We start from the raw sequence: 22,702 nt of genomic DNA on the forward strand, positions 1-22,702 counted from the left end.
ACGTCCCTGATTAACTCAGGTGTCCAGTTCCATGTGAGACAAAGGTGAAAGACACAAAAGACAAAGGTGGTATTTATTTATCATGTCAGGAGCAACCAGACAGTTGTATTACATTTTTAACAAAATAAACAAACAAACAAACAGACAAAACACAAAGTTTGCAAGCTTGGTAGTTGATTCAATGTCCTTTGACAAGTATCTGACCACTTGGAGTGCCTCTGGTGTTGCTGCAAGAAGGTCCTCCATTGTGCATGTGGCAGGGTTCAGGTTGCATTGCAGCAGGTTGTTGGGGTTCAGCCTGAGTTTGAACTTGAACCTGATTCTCTGTTTGTTCCTCCTGATGCTAATGAAAGTATATTTTCTGATGCTAGTGGAAATGTACCTTCTGATGTCAATGCTCCTGAAATTAGTGAGGAAGAAACTGCTGTAGGTTTGGAAAATGCCAATGTTCCTGAAATTAGTGAAGAAGGAACTTCTGTAAATTTGGAAAATGAAAGTACCAGTGTTCATGAGAATGTTTCAGAGGGAGACCTTGAACTTTCCCTCCCTTCTGCACCTGTTAACTGTAATGACAACAGAAGGGGCCAAATTTGGGAAGACAGAAGTAAATCACTCAGTTTGCGTCGATCCTCCCGAATTCAAGAATTAAAAACATTGGCTTCAAAACAGAAGGGCGGTTCACGGAACCAATTCTTGGGTTTCAATTGCAATACGCCGAGCTGATTGTCTCAGTTCAGGCATCGTTTCAGAATTGATGAAGACCTTGGCAGTTCTCCCGGTTCCCTGGCCATAGTTTGGGAAGATTTCTAGGATATCAAGTACGGTTAGTGGATTGCTAACAGATTCCAGTATTTCCCAGTGAGGCTTTTGGTTTTGCTTTGTCCATTTAAATTCATGTTTGCTGATTTTGCTGTGGCTTTTGACTTGCATTTTTCCTTTATTTTGTAACCATTTTTCTTCAATAAAAAAGGATTGTTTTTCACTGCCAAGTGTGGTGGATAGTTATCTTAGGCCTCGTTCTCTGCTCTGGATTGCAACACAGGTGGTCTCTGGTTTGCTCTTCTCCACACTCACATGTCGTGGATTCCACTTTGTAGCCCCATTTCTTGAGGTTGGCTCTGCATCTCGTGGTGCCAGAGTGCAGTCTGTTCAGCGCCTTCCAAGTCGCCTAGTTTTCTGTGTGCCCAGGGGGGAGTTTCTCATTTGGTATCAGTCATTGATTGAGGTTCTGGGTTTGAGCCTGCCACTTTTGGACTCTTGCTTGCTGGGGCGTTCCAGCAAGTGTCTCTGTAGATCTTAGAAAACTATTTCTTGATTTAAGTCGTTGACCAGGAGCAACAAAGGTGGTGATTTCAAACAATCAAAGACTTGGCTGTCCGTATAGAGAGTCAATGTATTCATGACGGTTGTCCAGTTTTATTTATTTATTTATTATTTAGAACATTTGTATCCCGTCCTATTCTCAACCTCTGAAGAGGGACTCAGGGCGGCTTCCAACAATATAAAAATACCAATAAAATAGACAATTACATAAAATGATAATAAATATACATTTAAAAACAGTTTGCCAAGTTTAAAATGTACTCCAAATCAGTCCAAAAATGTGGTCCATAAAATCTTATCTACACCAATAAAAACTGTCTATTCTGTGAATGCTTGCTCCCACAGCCAAGTCTTAATTTATTATTATTATTATTTATTTGGAGTGCTTCTACCCCACCCTTCTCAACCCCCTAGAGGAGACTCGGGGAGGCTTACAAAAGGCACAATTCGATTCACAAAATACAAAATACAATACACAATTTATCATAGTGTCTTACAAAAAGTCAGGAGGGAGGGGGCAGTTCTAACCTCTTTAGGGAGGGAGTTCCACTGCCGAGGTGCCACCATGGAGAAGGCCCCCTCTCTCCTGACAGAAACAACCTTAGATACAGGTGAAAGCAAATAAAAAGGCTTTACTTCAGCCAAAATAAAGACAATACACACTCTTCAAGTAACATAAAATAGAAGTCTTCACATCAGACAGCAAAATAAAGTCTTACAAGCTGTGAACAACAAGAGCCTTCAGAGATCCGATGCTGGAACAATGATACAGCGCTGGTAACAGGAACTCCTCCGAAAACAGGTCAGTTGCAGCCAGCACTGAGACCCTGACTTTGCTGCTAATTTATAGCCCCGAACTTCTCAGCACAGCTAACACTAGGGTATGGTCTTATTGCTCAGCATTATCGCAGCTAACCTAACTGATCTTCTTCTGCTCTCTCTCTCCATTCGACATTCCAGAAACGTAGGGAAAATTTCTGATATATCTGCCACCTCTCCTTCTTTTTCCTCCTCCACTTCACCACTCAACCCCAAATCCCCAAGTGTGGTTTCTCCAATACCCGTTCTCCTTCTCCCTCAGAGTCAGAAGAGTAGTCCACAGCACAGGCTGAGCCCCCTCTTCCGTGGGAGCTGCAGGCTTTCAGCCTCACGTTGAAAGGACAAACATACTGAACTTACCCTGGTGACAAAAAGAATAATCTATCACAAAGGTATTGTCGAAGACCATGAAAATGAACAAAATCTGGCTACCAGTATTAAAAAACTCTAAAATTACAACAGCAAAACAGCAGAGAGGAAACAACCAGGCACAGCTTAACACCTCTCAACAAAAGATTTTCCCAGGCTCAGGCAGGCCTTCAAATGCTAATGAAGGTGGTCAGTTGAAACATTCACACCTAGCTCCAGCAGAGAAGAGCTCTTTGCCCCACCCCAGACATTCCACAGATATATAAACCCATTGTCCTATTTCCAACAGACCTCACTACCTCTGAGGATGCTTGCCATAGATGCAGGCGAAACGTCAGGATAAATGCCTCTAGAACATGGCCCTATAGCCCCAAAAAAACCACAAGAACCTTATCACAAAGATTTTGATAGATATCTGGCTTGGGAAATAGATAGAGGGACACTGGTTGTGATTACCTTTCCCAAGGGATTATGCAACCGGAGGGGTAGCTGCCTTCTAGATACAATTCATTTGATACAGTTTATACAGTTTTATACTTTTAGGAATTGACATAGTACATAAAGATACAAGCTATACAAAAATCATCAAACTGATACATTTTATTAAAGGAGTAGAACTGATAAAGTTTGTAGGGTGCACTTTGGCATTTCACAACTCCGGGTCCGCAGAAAAGGTTTAATAATAAAGAAAAAATAATGTATTTTGCTTGAAAGTATCTTGGTAATCTAGAAATCTTTTGGGGGGGGGAGCTTCTGTCTCAATAACAGAGGGAGGGAGGCAGGCATGTAGCCGGGGGGGGGGGGGGGCGGCTTCAGCCCCCCCCCCCGAAATTTTCATGGTGGTTCGCGAAAAGGCCTTATTGGTGCATTATTTAAACTGTTATGTTTATTCATATCATGATCTGATCACCATACTCAATATATCCCATATGCATGGGGGTATTGGGGTAAGGATACAAAAGGTTTGCTAGGGTAGACCCTCTTTCACTCAGACTCACCCCCTCCAAAACTAAGCCCCCCCTGAAACCCCCCCCTGAAAAAAAATTCACACCACCCCCCCGAAACGAAATCCTGGCTACGGGCCTGGGGGTAGGGGTAGAAGGAAAAAGGAAGGAAAGAAGGAAGAACGGGAGGGAACGAGGGAGGAAAGAAAGGAAAGGGTGAAAGGTATGAAGGACAGGAGCAGAATTCAAAATGATCTTGACAGATTAGAGAGATGGGCCAAAACTAACAAAATGAAGTTCAACGGGGACAAATGCAAGATACTCCACTTAGGCAGAAAAAACAAAATGCAAAGACACAGAATGGGGGACGATGCCTGGCTCGAATGCTTTGCTGGAGTCTTCTTTATGGCCTCATAAATTAGTTAATTTAGCCTCCCCACACTTTAATGTGGTACCTAATTTTCCTACTTGACAGATGCAATATTATTAGTAATATTACATCTAATATATAATATACAATTATTTATTTATTTATTTACTTACTTTACTTCTATACCACTGTTCTCAGCCCGGAGGCGACTCACAGTGGTTCACAGCACGTGGAAAAAGCAAAATTCAATGCATCAATATAAAAAACAGTTAACAGCCTAATCTAATACACAGTTAGTACACAATTACTATAATAACCATTCACTAACGTCCCATCACTAAAAAACACGGTCCAGATTCGTCATCCATTGTTCCATTCCTTTGTCATTACCAATCATTGCACTAAATTATTCGAATATATATCTTTATTAATGACTTAGATGAAGGGTTAGAAGGCAGGATCATCAAGTTTGCAGACGACACCAAATTGGGAGGGATAGCCAATACTCCAGAGGACAGGAGCAGGATTCAAAACGATCTTGACAGATTAGAGAGATGATGGGCCAAAACTAACAAAATGAAGTTCAACAGTGACAAATGCAAGATACTCCACTTTGGCAGAAAAAACGAAATGCAAAGATACAGAATGGGGGACGATGAGGCCTGGCTCGAGAGCAGTACGTGTGAAAAGGATCTTGGAGTCATCGTGGACAACAAGTTAAACATGAGCCAACAATGTGATGTGGCGGCAAAAAAAGCCAATGGGATTTTGGCCTGCATCAATAGGAGCATAGTGTCTAGATCTAAGGAAGTAATGCTACCCCTCTATTCCGCCTTGGTTAGACCACACCTGGAATATTGTGTCCAATTCTGGGCACCACAATTGAAGAGAGATATTGACAAGCTGGAATGTGTCCAGAGGAGAGCGACTAAAATGATAAAAGGTCTGGAGAACAAGCCCTATGAGGAGCGGCTTAACGAGCTGGGCATGTTTAGCCTGAAGAAGAGAAGGCTGAGAGGGGGTATGATGGCCATGTATAAATATGTGAGAGGAAGTCACAGGGAGGAGGGAGCAAGCTTGTTTTCTGCTTCCTTGGAGACTAGGACGCGGAACAATGGCTTCAAACTACAAGAGAGGAGATTCCATCTGAACATGAGGAAGAACTTCCTGACTGTGAGAGCCGTTCAGCAGTGGAACTCTCTGCCCCGGAGTGTGGTGGAGGCTCCTTCTTTGGAAGCTTTTAAACAGAGGCTGGATGGCCATCTGTCAGGGGTGATTTGAATGCAATATTCCTGCTTCTTGGCAGGGAGTTGGACTGGATGGCCCATGAGGTCTCTTCCAACTCTTTGATTCTATGAATCTATGAATGCCTGCACAAATAACCAGGTCTTTACTTTCTTGCGGAATACCATTAGAGATGGTGCTAACCTAATGTCTGTGGGAAGGGCGTTCCACAGCCGGGGAGCCACCACCGAGAAGGCCCTATCTCTTGTCCCCGCCATATCTCCTCTCAGCTTTCTCTTCTTCAGGCTAAACATGCCCAGCTCCTTAAGCCGCTCCTCATAGGGCTTGTTCTCCAGACCCGTGATCATATTACAGTATACCACTATACTGCAATATTATTACTAATATTACATCTAATTATAATCTACAATTATATTATTATATATTATTAAATTGTACTATATTATTATACCACAGTATATATAATACACTATCAATATAGTATACTATCAGTTTTATCTAATATATATTGTACTATATCATAAGTTGTAGTAAATATATATATATATATATATATATATATATATAGTGTTGCTTAGGTATTGGCTGCTTTCTCCTTTCTCCAGCTCTGAGAAGGCCTACCTCACAATGTCTCCATGGCAACGCACAGGCAACCATGGCAGACTCTCTTTGTGGCTCTTCCTTTCCTTCCTCATACACCTCCTTCTCTGATTGGGTGCCGCTCCTGCTCCTCAAGTTCAGGCCCCGCCCCGTATCGTTTCTTCCCATTCTTCATATATCAAGTAGGCGTGGCTTGAACCTTAGCCCCGCCCCTTCTGCTTGTGGGCTGGGAGAGCCTCCAAGGCGTCAAGCGGCTTGGAAGAGACGCGCACTCTGATTGGCTGGATTCCTTTCCTTCAGCCCCAGGCAGGCAGCCGAGAGAGGCGTTGTTGTTGAGCCAGGGCGAAGACACGCGCGCTCTGATTGGCTGCCCGCTTCCCCCCCTCCCGTCCAGGGAGAGCGCGAGCCACTCCAGGAGGCGTTGCTACGCCAGGGCCGGGGAGCGCGCTCTGATTGGCTGGGCCGGGCTCTCCCTTGTCCTCGCGCGCTCCCTCGCCTTGTTCCTCCGCTGGGGAGGAAGGCGCGCGCCTGCGCACAAGGCGCACGCCAGGGCAAGCCACGCGCCTCTCCCCCGCGCATGCGCACTCCCTTTTTCTCTGTGTCTCTTCCCTTTCTCTTGTGTCTCCCTGTTTGCAGGGGCTTTGCAGGCGTGAGCTGCAGGAAGCTGGCGAGCAAAGCAGGTCAGTGGGGGTTTTTTTTACCCCCTTTCTTTTTATTTGGCTTTGCATTTGCAATAGCATATATATTTATATCTATATGCATGCATGCAAATATATACATATATGTGTTAGGAGCCCCTCCTTCCCAAAAAACACATATATGCACCCTTTTGCAGCTAATACGGGGATTATTTGGGCGGGGGGATTGCAAAAAAATAATAATAATCCAGAATTTCAAAAGTGCATACTTTATTTTAAAATAAATATGAAAAATATATATTTCTGATTTTTTACAAAAAATTGCAAAAAAGAAATAATTACTGATTTTGAAGCAGCTTTGAGGGGGATTTGCAAGCAGAAATGATAGAATTAGAAGCTGTCTAAAGGGTTAAAAAAGTGCATACTTTATTTTAAAATAAATATGAAAAATACATATTTCTGAATTTTTCAAAATTGCAAAAAAATAATAATCCTGATTTTGAAGCAGGGTTGAGGGATTTGCAAGCAGAAATTATAGAATTAGAAGCTGTCTAAAGGGTGAAGTGCATACTTTATTTTAAAATAAATATGAAAAATACATATTCCTGAATTTTTCAAAATTGCAAAAAAAAAAATCCTGATTTTGAAGCAGGTTTGAGTGGGTTGCAAGCAGAAATTATAGAATTAAAAGCTAAAGGGTGTTTGAAAAAAAAATCAAAATACAACATTAGAAGCTGTTAAATGTGTATACATTGTTTCTGGAAAAAATGCATTTCACACAAAATTACAAGCTGATAAAGGTGTGTGTTTGTGTGTGTGTATATATATATATATATATATATATTATTCAGAGAGAAAAACACAAATATTCCTGAATGAGAACTTGTTAAGGTTGCATATATTGTTTGAAATAAAAATGGCAAAAAATGAATATATACAGAATCAAAGTTGTTACACATTAAGGAAGAGAAATGAGAAAATAATATTCCTGAAATTGAATGGTATATACATTATTGCAAATAAAAATGTCCGAATAAGAAGCTGTTAAGGGTGAATACATTGTTTGAGGGGGCTGGATGCAATATATATATATATATAATTATTATTTTAAACAGGGATGTATACATTTTTGGAGACAACCTCTGAGTGTTTGTCCGTGTGAGTTAACCGCCACCTATGAGGATTGGTAGATGCTGGATAAATGTAGTTTCTGTTTGCTTGAGAGTTACTATTCAAAATAGGCCGGAGAGTCTATTTTTAATTATTTATATTTTATATTATATAAATAACTGAGAGTCTATTATATATATGTGTATTTGTGTGCATAATATATCTATATAAAATATGCAATACGATTCAAGCATCTCATGGGAGTCGTTTTGTGCAATACATGTCTTTTAAGGCTGTATACATTTTGGGATGCTCTTTGTGTGTATGTGTGTATAATATGCAGAATTGTGCATGTCTCCAATGGGTGCCTTTATGTGCAAGACGTGCGTGGTAAGATTGTATATATTTTTCGAGACACTCTTTGTGTGTTTATATGTATGTATATGCAGGATTGTATGCAATATACAGGACTGTGCATGTCTGTTGGGTGCCTTTATGTGTGATACGTGCCTGGCGTGGTTCGCTGCATGCATCCAGGGGCAGGGCTGCTGCTGCCTTGCCTTGGCTGCACGTGCGAGATCCCCGCCTGCAATCCTGGATGGGTTTGCCAAAAGGGGATCTTTTGGGGGAAATGGAGATGGAGAGAAGTGGAGGATGATATAGGGAAGGGGAAGGCATAGGTGGGGATCCAATGAACTGGGGATAATTTGGAGAGAGAAGCCATCACCGCCTTTGCTTTGCCTTCTCTGCTGCTTTGCAGGGCACTTGGATTCTATGAGCTGAATGGTGGCCTCAGAGAAGAAGGACTTTTCCATGTAGATGCAATCATAGAATAATACGAGTCCAATCCCCTGCCATGCTGTCAAAGAACCCCCCACAGATGGCCATCCAGCCTCTGTTTAAAAGCCTCCAACGAAAGAGCATGCACCAGACTCCAAATCAGAGAGTTCCACTGGTGAACAGTTCTCCTTACGGTCAGGAAGTTCTTCCTCATGTTCAGGTGGAATCTCCTTTCCTGTCATTTGAACTCATTGCTTCATTGAGTCCTAGTTTCCAGGGCAGCAGAAAATTTATTTATTTATTTACTTACTTTGTTTGTATACTGCACTCTCTCAGCCCGTAGGCGACTCAGTGCGGTTTACAGCCAGGTCAATATACAAAGTGCACAACATTAGCATTTAAAACAGTAACTAAGGCAACTACCTCAATATAACAATACATCAGTACATCAATATAACATCAATACATCCATATAACTAATCCATCACGTCTCATCAGTAAAGTCATAATCCGATCTCCTCGTCCATTATTCCAAGTTCCAAGATCAATCAATTGGTTGCACTGCTTAATTAAACGCCTGTTCAAAGAGCCAGGTCTTCACTCTTCTCCTGAACGCCAGCAGGGAGGGGGCCGATCTAATGTCTGCGGGAAGGGTGTTCCACAGCCGAGGGGCCACCACTGAGAAGGCCCTGTCTCTCGTCCCCACCAGTTGTGCTTGTGAGGCTGGCGGGATTGAGAGCAGGGCCTCCCCGGACTATCTTAATGTCCTAACTGGCTCATAGCCTGTTCCCTCTTCTTTATGACATCCTTTCAGATGCGTAGAGAGTGCTGTCCTTGGTTGCATCTACACTGTAGAATTAACTCAGTTTAACACCACTTTTAACTGCCGTGTCTCAATGTTTTGGAATCCTGGGAGTTACAGCACGGTGGTGACACAAGCACTTTTTGGCAGAGAGAAGGCTGAAGACTAATTCGCACTATCCTATAGCATTGAGTGTCAAGTTGCATTTATTTAATGGCGTAGATGGCGCCTTTTGCTGTCTAATGATTCAGTGTATGCAAACTGTTTCACGTACATAATTACTGAAAGTATTCTGTATAAAATGACCTTCAGGCTATGCGTATAAAGTGCATGTGAAACATAAATGTTTAGACTTGGGTCCCATCTCCAAGATACCTTGAGGATGGATGGATACATAGAAAGGGCACTGCTTTGCATGGCTGCCCTTTGTAGCCAGGAGCTGTTTTTATTACCTGGGTTGCATCTACACTGTAGACAATGCAGTTTTGAGTTGGACCAGCAGCCAGTGGAGCTGGCATAACAGAGGGGTGGTGTGCTCCCTGTATGATTCTCCAGTGAGTAATCCAGTGAGTAATCTATTTCAGAGGAAGGGGGTGACAAAACCATCTTAGAGGATTCTTTGTACAAGAAAACGATATAAAAATTCATGGGATTAGCATAAATTGACAGGTGACTTGAAGACACTATCCATACACATGTGGTCAATCTATCATGGAGTCTACCTAATATGTTTGTTTAGAAAGTATTTGCCTTTTTCTTCCTCAGAGGCTGAGAGAGTGTGACTTGCACAAGTCCCTTCCAGTGGGTTTGTCGGGCTGAGCAGGGATTGGAAACTGGTCTCCGGAGTCATAGTCCAGAACACAAATCACTGCACTGGAGCATCTTATGTTTAAAGACCTCTGAGGTTGTAGTTATATGCAATTGGATGAGACTGCAAGAGCCATTCAATCCCCCATACTGCCATGCAATATGCAATCAAAGCACCCCCAATAGATGGCCATCCAGACTGTTTATAAACCCCCCAAAAGGAGACTCTATCACAGGGGTCCTCAAACTTTTTAAACCGGGGGCCAGTTTACTGTCCCTCAGACCGTTGGAGGGCCGGACTATAGTTTTTTTAAAAAAAAAAAAATCAATAAAAATTTTGCTATGCACATTGCACATTTCTTATTTTGCTGTGTGGAAGGGCCCTTAGAGGGGGTTCTTTCTAGCCCTCTTTAGGCAGTAATTCCAGGAGCATTTCTAGTCTGAACAAAAACTGGCTACCAGTATTTCAAAAACTCTAAAATTATAACTGTAAATAAAGAACAACACTCAAAACACAGGGGAACTCCAGACAAGAAACAATCAGGGCCAGCTAATCACCTCTCAACAAAGGATTCTCCCTAAAACCTGTCAGGCTATGAAATGGCAATCAAGATGGCCAATTGAAACATTCATACCTACCTCCAACAGCAAGAGTTCTTTCTCCCACCCTGGATCTTCCACAATTTTCCTGGTTAAAGGTTTCCTCTGACATGAAGTCCAGTCGTGTCTGACTCTTCGGTGTGGTGCTCATCTGCATTTCTAAGTCGTTGTCCGTAGACACCTCCACGGTCATGTGGCCGGCATGACTGCATGGAGCACCGGGGCAGCCTCCCTTGGCTGGCTCACGCTGTCCATCGGGCCTGACGGATAGCGTGAGCTAGCCAAGGGAGGAGCAGCCCCGTGCGGCCTACTTGTGTGTAAAGAACCTCATGAGGTGCTTTACTCACGAGTAGGCCATGTGGAGCAGCTGCCCTTGGCTGCCCATTGGACCTGACGGATAAGGTGAGCCAGCCAATGGAGGGGCACTGTGAGGGGGGGGGCGCTCCTCCTCCGTGGGCCGGATAAGGGCCCTTGGCGGGCCGGAAGTGGCCCGTGGGCCGTAGTTTGGGGACCCCTGCTCTATCACATTCCAAAGCAGCATATTCCACCGTCAAACAATGGAAATATGTTTGATAGTTGTTCCGTCCTTTCAGGTCATTTGCAACATATAGCAATTCTAAAGAATTCTATGATGGCCTTCTCTAGGTCCCTCAAAAGATATCACATAGAGTAGGAGGCCTGTTTTCTGCTCTCCCAAAGGATAGAACTAGGTTTGAAGTTATAGGAGGGTAGATTTTGACTTCTTTTAAGTATGAATGTCATGAAAGCCACATTAGTTCAGCAATGGAACTAATTGGCTGGAGAGATTGTAATGTCTCCTTTGAACGTCTTCAGAAAGAGGCTGGGCAGCTATCTGCTGGGAATGCTTTAGCCAGAGATCCTACATTGGGTTTGGGTTGGATTGGATGGCTCATGAGGCTCCTTCCTACTCTGTGATTTTCAGAGTCATACTTACATTTGCATGTACTTGTATAATAAGATTTATTGAAGATTTATATGCAAATTCAAGCCTAAACATGAATTAATTTCTTTTTCACATGTACCTAATAGACCTAGCTGAAGGTAATTTTAGGCACAATATTATTAATAATTTTGTGCATGAAACAAAGTTTATTTACATTGACTCATGGGAAAGTAAGGGTATCACTATCTCAGTCAATTGTGTCAACAATATTGTATTTTGGACCGTTTTGGAATTCCAAATAAGGAATATCAAACTTGTAGAAGGTTTAATAATACTGAAATAACGTTAACATAGAAATTGTTTCATTTAAAACATGTACAATATGTAGTATTTGGAGCCCCCAGTGTTGCAGTGGGTTAAACCGCTGAGCTGTTAAACTTGTTGACCGAAAGATCGCAGGTTCAAATACGGGGAGCAGCATGAGCTTCTGCCAACATAGCAGTTTGAAAACATCCAAATGTGAGTAGATCAATAGGTACTGCTCCAGCAGGAAGGTAATGGTGCTCCATGCAGTCATGCCAGCCACATGACCGTGGAGGTGTCTATGGACAATGCCGACTCTTTGGCTCTTTGGCTTAGAAATGGAGATGAGCACTAACCCCCAGAGTTGGACTTAATATCAGGGGAAAACCTTTACTTATGTAGTATTCTGAGTTGAACGAAAAAAGGAATTGAAGATAGAGGTTACCAAAGTACAGTAAGATGGTGTTTGGGTCATTTTAATTTGACATTGAGTGACACTATGGCCAAAGGAACTATTAGTAAACATGTTTCAGTATGCATTTCATGGGCTCATCCTGAAGAACAAGCTGCACATGGACCAAGGTGCAATTTCTCAGAGACTTCCCCCACCATGGACCACAACCACACAGGCACCAGATGCACCTGTTTTACTATCCAGCCTCTCTCCAAATAGAATCATAGAATCAAAGAGGTGGAAGAGACCTCATGGGCCATCCAGTCCAACCCCATTCTGCCAAGAAGCAGGAATATTGCATTCAAATCACCCCTGACAGATGGCCATCCAGCCTCTGTTTAAAAGCTTCCAAAGAAGGAGCCTCCACCACACTCCGGGGCAGAGAGTTCCACTGCTGAATGGCTCTCACAGTCAGGAAGTTCTTCCTCATGTTCAGGTGGAATCTCCTCTCTTGTAGCATCTGGTCACCATTTTGAGCAGGTCTGCAGAAGCAAATGGTGGTTATTTGACAATACAATTTGAGCACCCCTTACCTGGAATTCCACAAGCATTAATGTGGCTGTTTTCTCAAGCAACATACTCCATTGGCAGTCTCCAGAACTTTTTCATCAGAAGAGTTGCTTATGGGAGTTACCCTGGACTGTTATCTGACCTACAAGAAGCACTGCTTGCAAAAATTGGGCACTAGAAATAGTATCATATGAAAGCTGACTGGCACAACCTGGGGATCACAACCAGATACAATGAAGACATCTGCCCTTGTGCTTTGCTACTCTGCTGCTGAGTAAGCATACCAGTGTGGAACACATCTCACCATGCTAAAACAGTGGATGTGGCTTTTAATGAGACATGCCGCATTATCACAGGGTGTCTGCACCCTACACCACTGGAGAAATTACACTGCTTAGCCGGTATTGCACCACCTGACATCTGCCGGGAAGTAGCAACCAATAGTGAAAGGACCAAGGCATTGAAATCTGTCAGGGGTGCTTTGAATGCAAAATTCCTGCTTCTTGGCAGGGGGTTGGACTGGATGGCCGATGAGGTCTCTTCCAACTCTATGATTCTATCTCCAGCCCATCCTCTTTTCGAATATCGGCCAGCATGCTAACGACTTAAGAAATAGTTTTCTAAGATCTACAGAGACATTCACTGGAACATCTCAGCAAGCAAGAGTCCAAAAGTGGCAGGCAAGAACACAGAACCTCAATCAAAACCCAGTACCTCAATCAACAGCTGATACCAAATGAGAGACTCCCCCCTGTGCACACAGAAAACTGGGCGACTTGGAAGGTGCTGAACAGACTGCACTCTGGCACCACGAGATGCAGAACCAACCTTAAGAAATAGGGCTACAAAGTGGAGTCCACAACATGCGAGTATGGAGAAGAGCAAACCACTGACCACCTGCTGCAATGCAACCTGAGCCCTGCCACATGCACAATGGAGGACCTTCTTATAGCAACACCAGGGGCACTCCAAGTGATCAGCTACTGGTCAAAGGACATTTAATAGAATGCCATGTTTTCAAACTTTGTGTTTTTGTGTGTGCTTGTTTTTTTTGGGGGGGGGGGGTTGTTTACTTTTTAGATACAATAGAACTGTTTGGTTTGCTCCTAGTACGATAAATAAATAAACAGAAGAGTGGGTCAAATTGGTGTCTTGTTTAGAGTGGTCTTCATCCTATAGAGCAGTGTTTCTCAACCTGGAGGTCGGGACCCCTGGAGGGATCACGAAGAGGTGTTAGAGGGGTCACCAAAGTCCATCAGAAAACACAGAATTTACAGTTGGTCATGGGGGTCTCTGTGTAGGAAATTTGGCCCAATTCTATCATTGTTGGGGTTCAGAACACTCCTTGATTGTAGGTGAACTATAAATCCCAGCAAGTACAACTCCCAAATCCCAAGGTCTATTTTCCCAAAACCCCACGAGTGTTCACATTTGGGCATATGGAATATCCGTGCCAAGTTTGGTCCAGATCCATCATCGTTGGAGTCTAGAGTGCTCTCTGGATATAGGTGAACTTCAACTCCCAAACTCAAGGTCAATGCCCACCAAACCCTTCCAGTATTTTCTGTTGGCCATGGGAGTTTTGTGTGCCAACTTTGGTTCAATTCCATTGTTGGTGGGGTTCAGAATGCTCTTTGTTTACAGGTTAACTATAAATCCCAGCAACTACAACTCCCAAATGACAAAATAAATCCTCCCACCAACCCCACCAGTATTCAAATTTGGGCATACCGGGTATTTGTGCCAAATTTGCTGCAGTGAATGAAAATACATCCTGCAGATCATTATTTACATGGCAATTCATAATGTTAGGGTTATGGTTGGGGGTCACCACAACTTGAGGAACTGTATTAAGGGGTTGCGGCATTAGGAAGGTTGAGAACCACTGCAGAGAGAGCCTGCTTATTAGAGGACCACCTTCTTTGGCACTAAACAGTCTGTTGAACAGATCTAGAAAATGGCTCTGTAGATCTTTCCCTCTCTCCAGAGAAAGTCCATCCATCCATGCTAAACCTGATTATATTTAAGTAGGACTTGGATGCTGGCATCGGGGCAGCAAATGTGGAGACACGCTGGGCATCCCCGCAGCTTAGAAATGAGACCAGCAGCAGAATTGGCCTGGACAATCTGAAGAAAAGGGGGGGTTTTACAACAAAGACAGGGGATTTTTCATAGATGGCTATTAGTCATCACTGGCAGCAATTTCAATGTGCCATTTTTATTTCCATAATAACCATCAGTGATAACTTTGATTTACTTCCCCTGCTATTCTCCTTGTTGTGCGTACAAAATATTTAACTAATTTATATAATGCATGATTTATATGTCTGTAATTCATTTTGTTCATAGAGGCCACTCTGATCTACCCGTTTATAATTGTTTTGAGATTTATGTCTTACCAACTGGATGATAAAATGGAGCAAACAACTACCATGGGGTGAGACTGCCTTTCCCAAAGTCTGGTTCTGATATACTCTTGGGTTTAGCATTGAGAAATCAGTTGAGTTTTAGGGGAGTTTCTTGATCATTACAGAGGCTGGATGGCCATCTGTCAGGGGTGATTTGAATGCAATATTCCTGCTTCTTGGCAGAATGGGGTTGGACTGGATGGCCCATGAGGTCTCTTCCAACTCTTTGATTCTATGATTCTAATGTTGTAATACATCCTGCCTAATGTGATCATATTGGGAATCTATTCCATTGGTTCCCAAACATGGATTCTCTAGGTCAACTTTTCTCAACCTAGGGGTCAGGACTCCTGGGAGGGGTTCACAAGGGGGTAGCATTGGGGTCATCAATGACCATCTGAAAACATAGTATTTTCTGTTGGTCATAAGGGTTCTGTGTGGAAAGTTTGGCCCAATTCTATCGTTGGTGGGGTTCAGAATGCTCTTTTATTGTAGGTGAACTATAAATCCCAGCAACTACAACTCCCAAATGTCAAGATCTATTTTCCCCAAACTCCACCGGTGTTCATATTTCGGCATATTGAGTATTCGTGTTAACTTTGGTCAAGACCCATCATTGTTTGAGTCCACAGTGATCTCTGGATGTAGGTGAACTACAACTCCAAAACTCAAGGTCAATGCTCACCAAACCCTTCCAGTATTTTCCCTTGGTCTAAAATCATCAAAGGTCTGGAGAACAAGCCCTATGAGGAATGGCTTAAGGAGCTGGGCATGTTTAGCCTGAAGAAGAGAAGGCTGACAGGAGATATGATAGCCATGTATAAATATGTGAGAGGAAGCCACAGGGAGGAGGGAGCAAGCTTGTTTTCTGCTTCCTTGGAGACTAGGACGCAATGGAGCAATGGCTTCAAACTACAAGAGAGGAGATTCCATCTTAACATGAGGAAGAACTTCCTGACTGTGAGAGCCGTTCAGCAGTGGAACTCTCTGCCCCAGAGTGTGGTGGAGGCTCCTTCTTTGGGAGCTTTTAAACAGAGCCTGGATGGCCATCTGTCAGGGGTGATTTGAATGCAATATTCCGGCTTCTTGGCAGAATGGGATTGGACTGGATGGCCCATGAGGTCTCTTCCAACCCTTTTTTATTCTATGATTCTGTGGGAATTCTGTGTGCCACGTTTGATAGCCCGAAAAACCTACAACAACCCAGTGATTCCAGCCATGAAAGCCTTCGACAAACACGCATCAAGGAACATGAAAGGCACTGCAGACTACTTCAACCAGAGAAGTCAGCCATAGCAGAGCACCTGATGAACCAACCTGGACACAGCAGATTATTTGAGAACACAGAAATGCTGGACCACTCTGACAACCACCATGTCAGACTACACAGAGAAGCCATTGAAATACGCAAGCATGTGGACAATTTCAACAGAAAGGAAGAAACCATGAAAATGAACAAAATCTGGCTACCAGTATTGAAAAACTCTAAAATTACAACAGCAAAGCAACAGAGGAAAAACAATCAGGGACATCTAATAATCTCTCAGCAAAAGATTGCCCCAGGCACTGCCAGGGCATCAAATGCTAATCAAGGTGGTCAGTTGAAACATTCACACACAGCTCCAGCAGGCAAGAGTCCTTTGTCCCACCCTGGTCATTCCACAGATATATAAACCCATTTTCCAATTCCAACAGACCTCACTACCTCTGAGGATGCTTGCCATAGATGCAGGCGAAACGTCAGCAGAAAATGCCTCTAGAACATGGCCATATAGCCCGAAAAACCAACAACAACCCAGTGATTCCAGCCATGAAAGCCTTCAACAATACATTGGCTATGGCTTCTGGAACTTGAAGTCTGAAACACCTGGAGGACCATAACTGTAGTATTGAAACTATAGTATTTTCTTGTACCGTTCACTCTGTACGGTTGGCAAATAGGGAAGTACAAGAGCAGCAGCATGAGGGACCCGCAGCCAAATGTTCTCACATATCAGTCTGAATTTCAAAAGCAAGGCATCACTTTGAACTGCAAGGGCTGGTTTGCAGCTGTAGTCAACGCACAACTTCCTCCACATTCCTGGGCTGAGGGGGAGAAATACCACCCCTTGCAATTCCTTCAACAGCTGTGGTGCCTGTGCTGCAAGTCTTTCCCCCAGCTCTGGACAAATCCGGATGGGGAAATAGGAATCTCTTTACAGCTGGTCCTACACAGTTACAGTTGGGGATTGCCCAATTTTTTAGAATATTGCTGGTATCTTCTTAATGTCTTGGGAATTTTGTGATGCTTTTTGGATGTTATAATTAATATGTTTATTGTCTGGTTTTATTTTAGTCTATATTACAGTTTGTTGATTTGTTGGTTGATGAATTTTGTCGGTTTGGGTTGTTTTAGGGTTGTTGGTTTACTTTGTTTTATTCTGTTTTTAATTGTTTGATTTGCTTAGATTGTATTGTTATGTTGTGTGTTGTGGCCTCGGCCTGTGTAAGCCGCATCGAATCCTGCTATGGCTGATTTCTCTGGTTGAAGGAGTCTGCAGTGCCTTTCATGTTTCTTGATGCGTGTTTGGGCGCTGCGTTTGGTGGTCCCTATGTAGACTTGTCCACAGCTGCATGGTATATGGGAGACTCCTGCAGAGGTGAGAGGATCCCTCTTGTCCTTTGCTGAACGTAGCATTTGTTGGATTTTCTTGGTGGGTCTGTAGATAGTTTGTATGTTGTGTTTCCTCATCAGCTTCTCTATGCAGTCAGTGGTTCCCTTGATGTATGACAAGAACACTTTTCCTCTGGGTGGATCTTTGTCTTGACTCTCGTGGCTTGTTCTCGGTCTTGCAGCTCCTCTGATGTCTGAGGTGGAGTCTCCATTGGCCTGCAAAGCCCAGTTTAGGTTGTTCAGTTCATCGTGGTGGAGGTGGGCTTCGCAGATTCTATTGTCAATTTGGTTGTTGAGTATTATTATGCATTCTGTGTTTTCTCTGTTGTAAGCCGTCCCAAGTCACTTTGGGAGAGGGGGTGGGATATAAATAAAACATTATTATTATTATTATTATTATTATTATTATTATTATTATTTGAAACACAACAAGATTAGTACACAGCAAACACGATCACTATTCTAGGTTTTTTATTGGATCACATGTCGGACACTTCCCAACTGTCTAGGACTGTGTGATGTATTGGTGAATAATGCATGCAGATCCCAATAAGGTGGCCTTCTGCAGCTGGTAATTTTGGCAGCACCAATTGTTTTTAAGTGCTGGCCAAGGTTTTTAGGCACTGCACCCAGTGTGCCAATCACCACTGGAACCCCCTTGACTGGCTTGAGCCAGAGTCTTAGCAGTTTGATCTTTAAATCCTCATATTGTGTCAGCTTTTCCATTTGCTTCTCGTCAATCCTGCTGTCACTTGGGATTGCAACATCGATGATCCATACTTTGTATTTTTCTATGATTGTGAGGTCAAAACTTTTTTCCGCCTGAATTCGGAAGTCCCAAAGTAGTTTGAAGTGTTCATTTTCTGTAACTTCTTCAGGCTTGTGATCCCACCAGTCCTTTGTCGCAGGCCGATGGTATTTGTGGCACAAGTACCAATGAATCATCAGAGTAATGGTATTATGCCTCTGCTTGTAGTCTGTCTTCACAATCTTCTTGCAGCAGCTGAGTATTTGATCCATCATTTCATCTGCTTCTTTGCAGAGTCTACACTTGGGATCTGTTGTCAACTTTTCAATTCTGGCTTTGATGGCATTTGTTTCAATTGCTTGTTCTTAGTCTGCAAGAATCAGGCCCTCCATCTCCTTTTCAAAGTTCCATTTATTATTATTATTATTATTATTATTATTTGAAACACAAGAAGACAAGTCCACAGCAAACAAGGTCACTCTGCTGGCTGTTGTATTGGATCACACGTCGGACACTTCCCAAGTGTCTAGGACTGTGTGATGTATCGGCGAATAATGCGTGCCGATCCCAGTAAGGTGGCCTTCTGCAATTGGCAAATGGTAATTTTGTCAACGCCGATTATGTTTAAGTGCAGGCCAAGGTCTTTAGGCATTGCACCCAGTGTGCCGATCACCACTGGGTCCACATTTACTGGCTTGTGCCAGAGTCTTTGCAGTTCGATCTTCAAATCCTCATATTGTGTCAGCTTTTTCTGTTGTTTCTCTGCAATCCTGCTTATTGTTGTTCTTGTCATTATTATTATTATTACTAGCCGTCCCCTGCCACGCATTGCTGTGGCCCACATGGCTGTTCTGTGTGGGAGTTTTGGCCCAATTCTATCGTTGGTGGGGTTCAGAATGCTCTGTGATTGTATGTGAACTACAAATCCCAGGAACTACAACTTCCGAATGTCAAGATTCTATTTTCCCCAAACTCCACCAGTGTTCACATTTGGGCATATTGAGTATTCATGTAGAGTTTGGTCCAGATCCATCATTGCTTGAGTCCACAGTGCTTTCTGGATCTAGGTGAACTACAACTCCAAAACCAAAGGACACTGTCCACCAAACCCTTCCAGTATTTTCTGTTGGTCATAGGAGAACTGTGTGCCAAGTTTGGTTCAATTCCATCATTGGTGGGGTTCAGAATGCTCTTTGATTGTTCATAAACGACAAATCCCAGAAACTACAACTCCCAAATGACAAAATCATATTTTTTTTGAGTGAAGGACATACATTGGACTGTTAGGTATATTGTGTCCAAATTTGGTGTCAATTTGTCCAGTGGTTTTTGAGTTCTGTTAATCCCACAAACGAAAATTATATTTTTATTTATATAGATTATTATTAGGAATGTGTATGTTACTCTACAGCAGGTATGAGCTAACTTCAGCCCTCCAGGTGTTTTGGACTTCAACTCCCACAATTTTGGCTGTTAGGAATTGTGTGAATTGAAGTCCAAAACACCTAGAGAGTCGAAGTTTGCCCATGTCTGATTTAAAGCATAGCAATTGATAACAATGCTGTTAAGAACAGGTGCAGGATGGATTTTCCAAGAATGATATATTGATGGAGAAATATTCTTCCGGTTCTTTTTTGTGGATTCAAAATGTGCTGTGGACATAATTTTTCTTGATAGTCTGAAACCTTTTGGCAGCGCTGTGATGCCATCTCATATGCATGCAGAGCTGGCTGGATCCATTTCATCAATCCTTAGAACTATAAACAGTACACATCCAGGAGGAATTGCGAATGTGTCCAGAAATAGAAATAACATTCCCAATGACCTGCATAGAATGATAAATTGAGCTGCAGACAACAAACGGATGCTCACTAGAGACGAATGCAAGCATCTTTATTTAGACAGAACAGCAACAAATGGAAGACTACCTGGTTTGGCAACAATACGTGGAAGAAGAATCTGAGACATGTGGCTAACCATAAGGTCAAGTTGGAAGTGTGATCAAGGTGGATATTTAGCATGGTGTTGGGCTGCTACAGTGTGGTGAGTCAATCATTGTCTCCAAAACACAGGAAGAAGGAGTACCGTATTCTTCTACTCTTGCACAAGTGGGCTCTGCATGGCAATATGACATTTAACAATATGCTTGCAGTACTGACTAATGACAAAAGTGCTGTACAGATCGAGTATCACCCAGTGCTCAGGCTATTTGGGAGAAAAGAGGCAGGATCTGGAAATGACATGAGAAGATTGTGGTGGATTTAAGAGATTACTAAAAAGAGAGAGGAAAGAGGATGAAAAAAACTAAACAGTAGAGGTTAAATAATACACATGGAGAGAAGAGAAAATCTGAGAGGCACAGGAGAGATTGGCCGATGGAGAAAAGTATTGAAAGATGTCCATGGCTCAGGAAGAACCGTGGGAACAATTGGGCACCACAATTGAAGAGAGATATTGACAAGCTGGAATGTGTCCAGAGAAGGGTGACTAAAATGATCAAGAGTTTGGAGAACAAGCCCTATGAGGAGCGGCTTAAAGAGCTGGCCATGTTTTGCCTGAAGAAGAGAAGGCTGAGAGGAGACATGATAGCCATGTATAAATATGTGAGAAGAAGTCATAGGGAGGAGGGAGCAAGCTTGTTTTCTGCTGCCCTGGAGACTAGGACGCAATGGAACAATGGCTTCAAACTACAAGAGAGGAGATTCCATCTGAACACGAGGAAGAACTTCTTGACTGTGAGAGCTGTTCACTCTGCCCCAGAGTGTGGTGGAGGCTTCTTCTTTGGAAGCTTTTAAACAGAGGCTGGATGGCCATCTGTCGGGGTGCTTTGAATGCAATTTTCCTTCTTCTTGGCAGAGGTTTGGACTGGAATGCCCATGAGGTCTCTTCCAACTCTAGGATTCTATGGTTCTAACAAGGGCCTCCTATGGAGAAGAGCTGAAGACGAAGAATGACGAATGGTCAAGAGGTTTGTAGATGTTCCCAGAAAGGGCTCCCAAAGAGTTCAGGTGTTAGGGTTAGGAGAAGGCAGCAAGAAGTTGGAGAACTTCTTCCCACCTAGAGATCCAACCACTGCACTATTCTAGGTCCTCTAAAATGACATCATGGTAAAGTGGTATAAATATAGAAGAGATGATGGAGATGACAATGATAGCATTCTCTCACATTCCTTAAGGTTATCACAAAAGAGCAAAAGCCATGTCCTTTGCAGCATCACAAGGCAGGACTAGATTCAATGGATTTATCCTCTAGGGCCGTAAATTGTAGTTGATTGATTACCTTGGTCTCCCTCTTAATCAAGAGTTCTCAACCTGTGGGTCCCCAGATGTTTTGGCCTTCAACACCCAGAAATCCTAACAACTTGTAAACTGCCTGGGATTTCTGGGAGTTGTAGGCCAAAACATCTGGAGACCCACAGGTTGAGAACCACTATGATCCTCCAATGCATCCGGTGAAAGTTAATCATGGAACTGTGTTGGAGAACCTGAGGATTCCTGGAAAGGTGTCCTAAACATACCTTTTTCCCACTTTTTTTTGAGGTGTGGTAGGCTCCCCTTTCTCTGAAAGTGTTCAAACAGAGATTAGATGGTCCTTAATGTACAGGACTGTGGCCAGGAAATCAGAAGACGCTTACTTCTTGGGAGGAGAGCAATGTCCAGTCTCGATAAAATCGTAAAGAGTAGAGACATCAGACTGGCAACAAAGATCCATTGCCTAGTCAAAGCCATGGTATTCCCTGTAGTCACCTACGGATGTGAGAGCTGGACCTTAGGGAAGGCTGAGCGAAGGAAGATTGATACTTTTGAGCTGTGGTGTTGGAGGAAAGTGCTGAGAGTGCCTTGGACTGCGAGAAGATCCAACCAGTCCATCCTCCAGGAAATAAAGCCCGACTGCTCATTGGAGGGAAGGAGACTAGAGACAAAGTTGAAGTCCTTTGGCCACATCATGAGAAGACAGCAAAGCCTAGAGAAGACAATGATGCTGGGGAAAGTGGAAGGCAAAAGGAAGAGGGGCCGACCAAGGGCAAGATGGATGGATGGCATACTTGAAGTGACTGGACAGACCTTGAAGGAGCTGGGGGTGGTGACAGCCGACAGGGAGCTCTGGCGTGGGCTGGTCCATGAGGTCACGAAGAGTCGGAGACGACTGAATGAATGAACAACAACAAATGTACAGGATGAATTCTCAGCACTTTCTGCACTGTGCAGAAAGCTAGGACTAGACGGCCTACCATGTTAATCATACCATTTTATGATTTTCCTGTTATAACATGGAAATTGCTTATGCCCATTTATTTGCTCTTATCTCATTCCTT

The 22,702-nt window shown here is 43.1% G+C and overlaps 1 protein-coding gene across 1 annotated transcript in view; it reads left to right on the forward strand.

Moving 5' to 3' along the window:
* The first annotated feature begins 6,239 nt into the window (after nucleotides 1-6,239).
* The window catches only part of PTP4A3 (protein tyrosine phosphatase 4A3), a 165,928-nt gene continuing 149,465 nt past the window's right edge, over nucleotides 6,240-22,702 (forward strand). Inside the window, exon 1 of the mRNA XM_060775942.2 lies at nucleotides 6,240-6,350. The gene's annotated coding sequence lies outside the window, so the exon portion shown is untranslated. The remainder of the gene's footprint in view (nucleotides 6,351-22,702) is intronic.

Source organism: Anolis sagrei, chromosome 4 (assembly GCF_037176765.1).
Source record: "Anolis sagrei isolate rAnoSag1 chromosome 4, rAnoSag1.mat, whole genome shotgun sequence".
NCBI lineage: Eukaryota > Metazoa > Chordata > Lepidosauria > Squamata > Dactyloidae > Anolis > Anolis sagrei.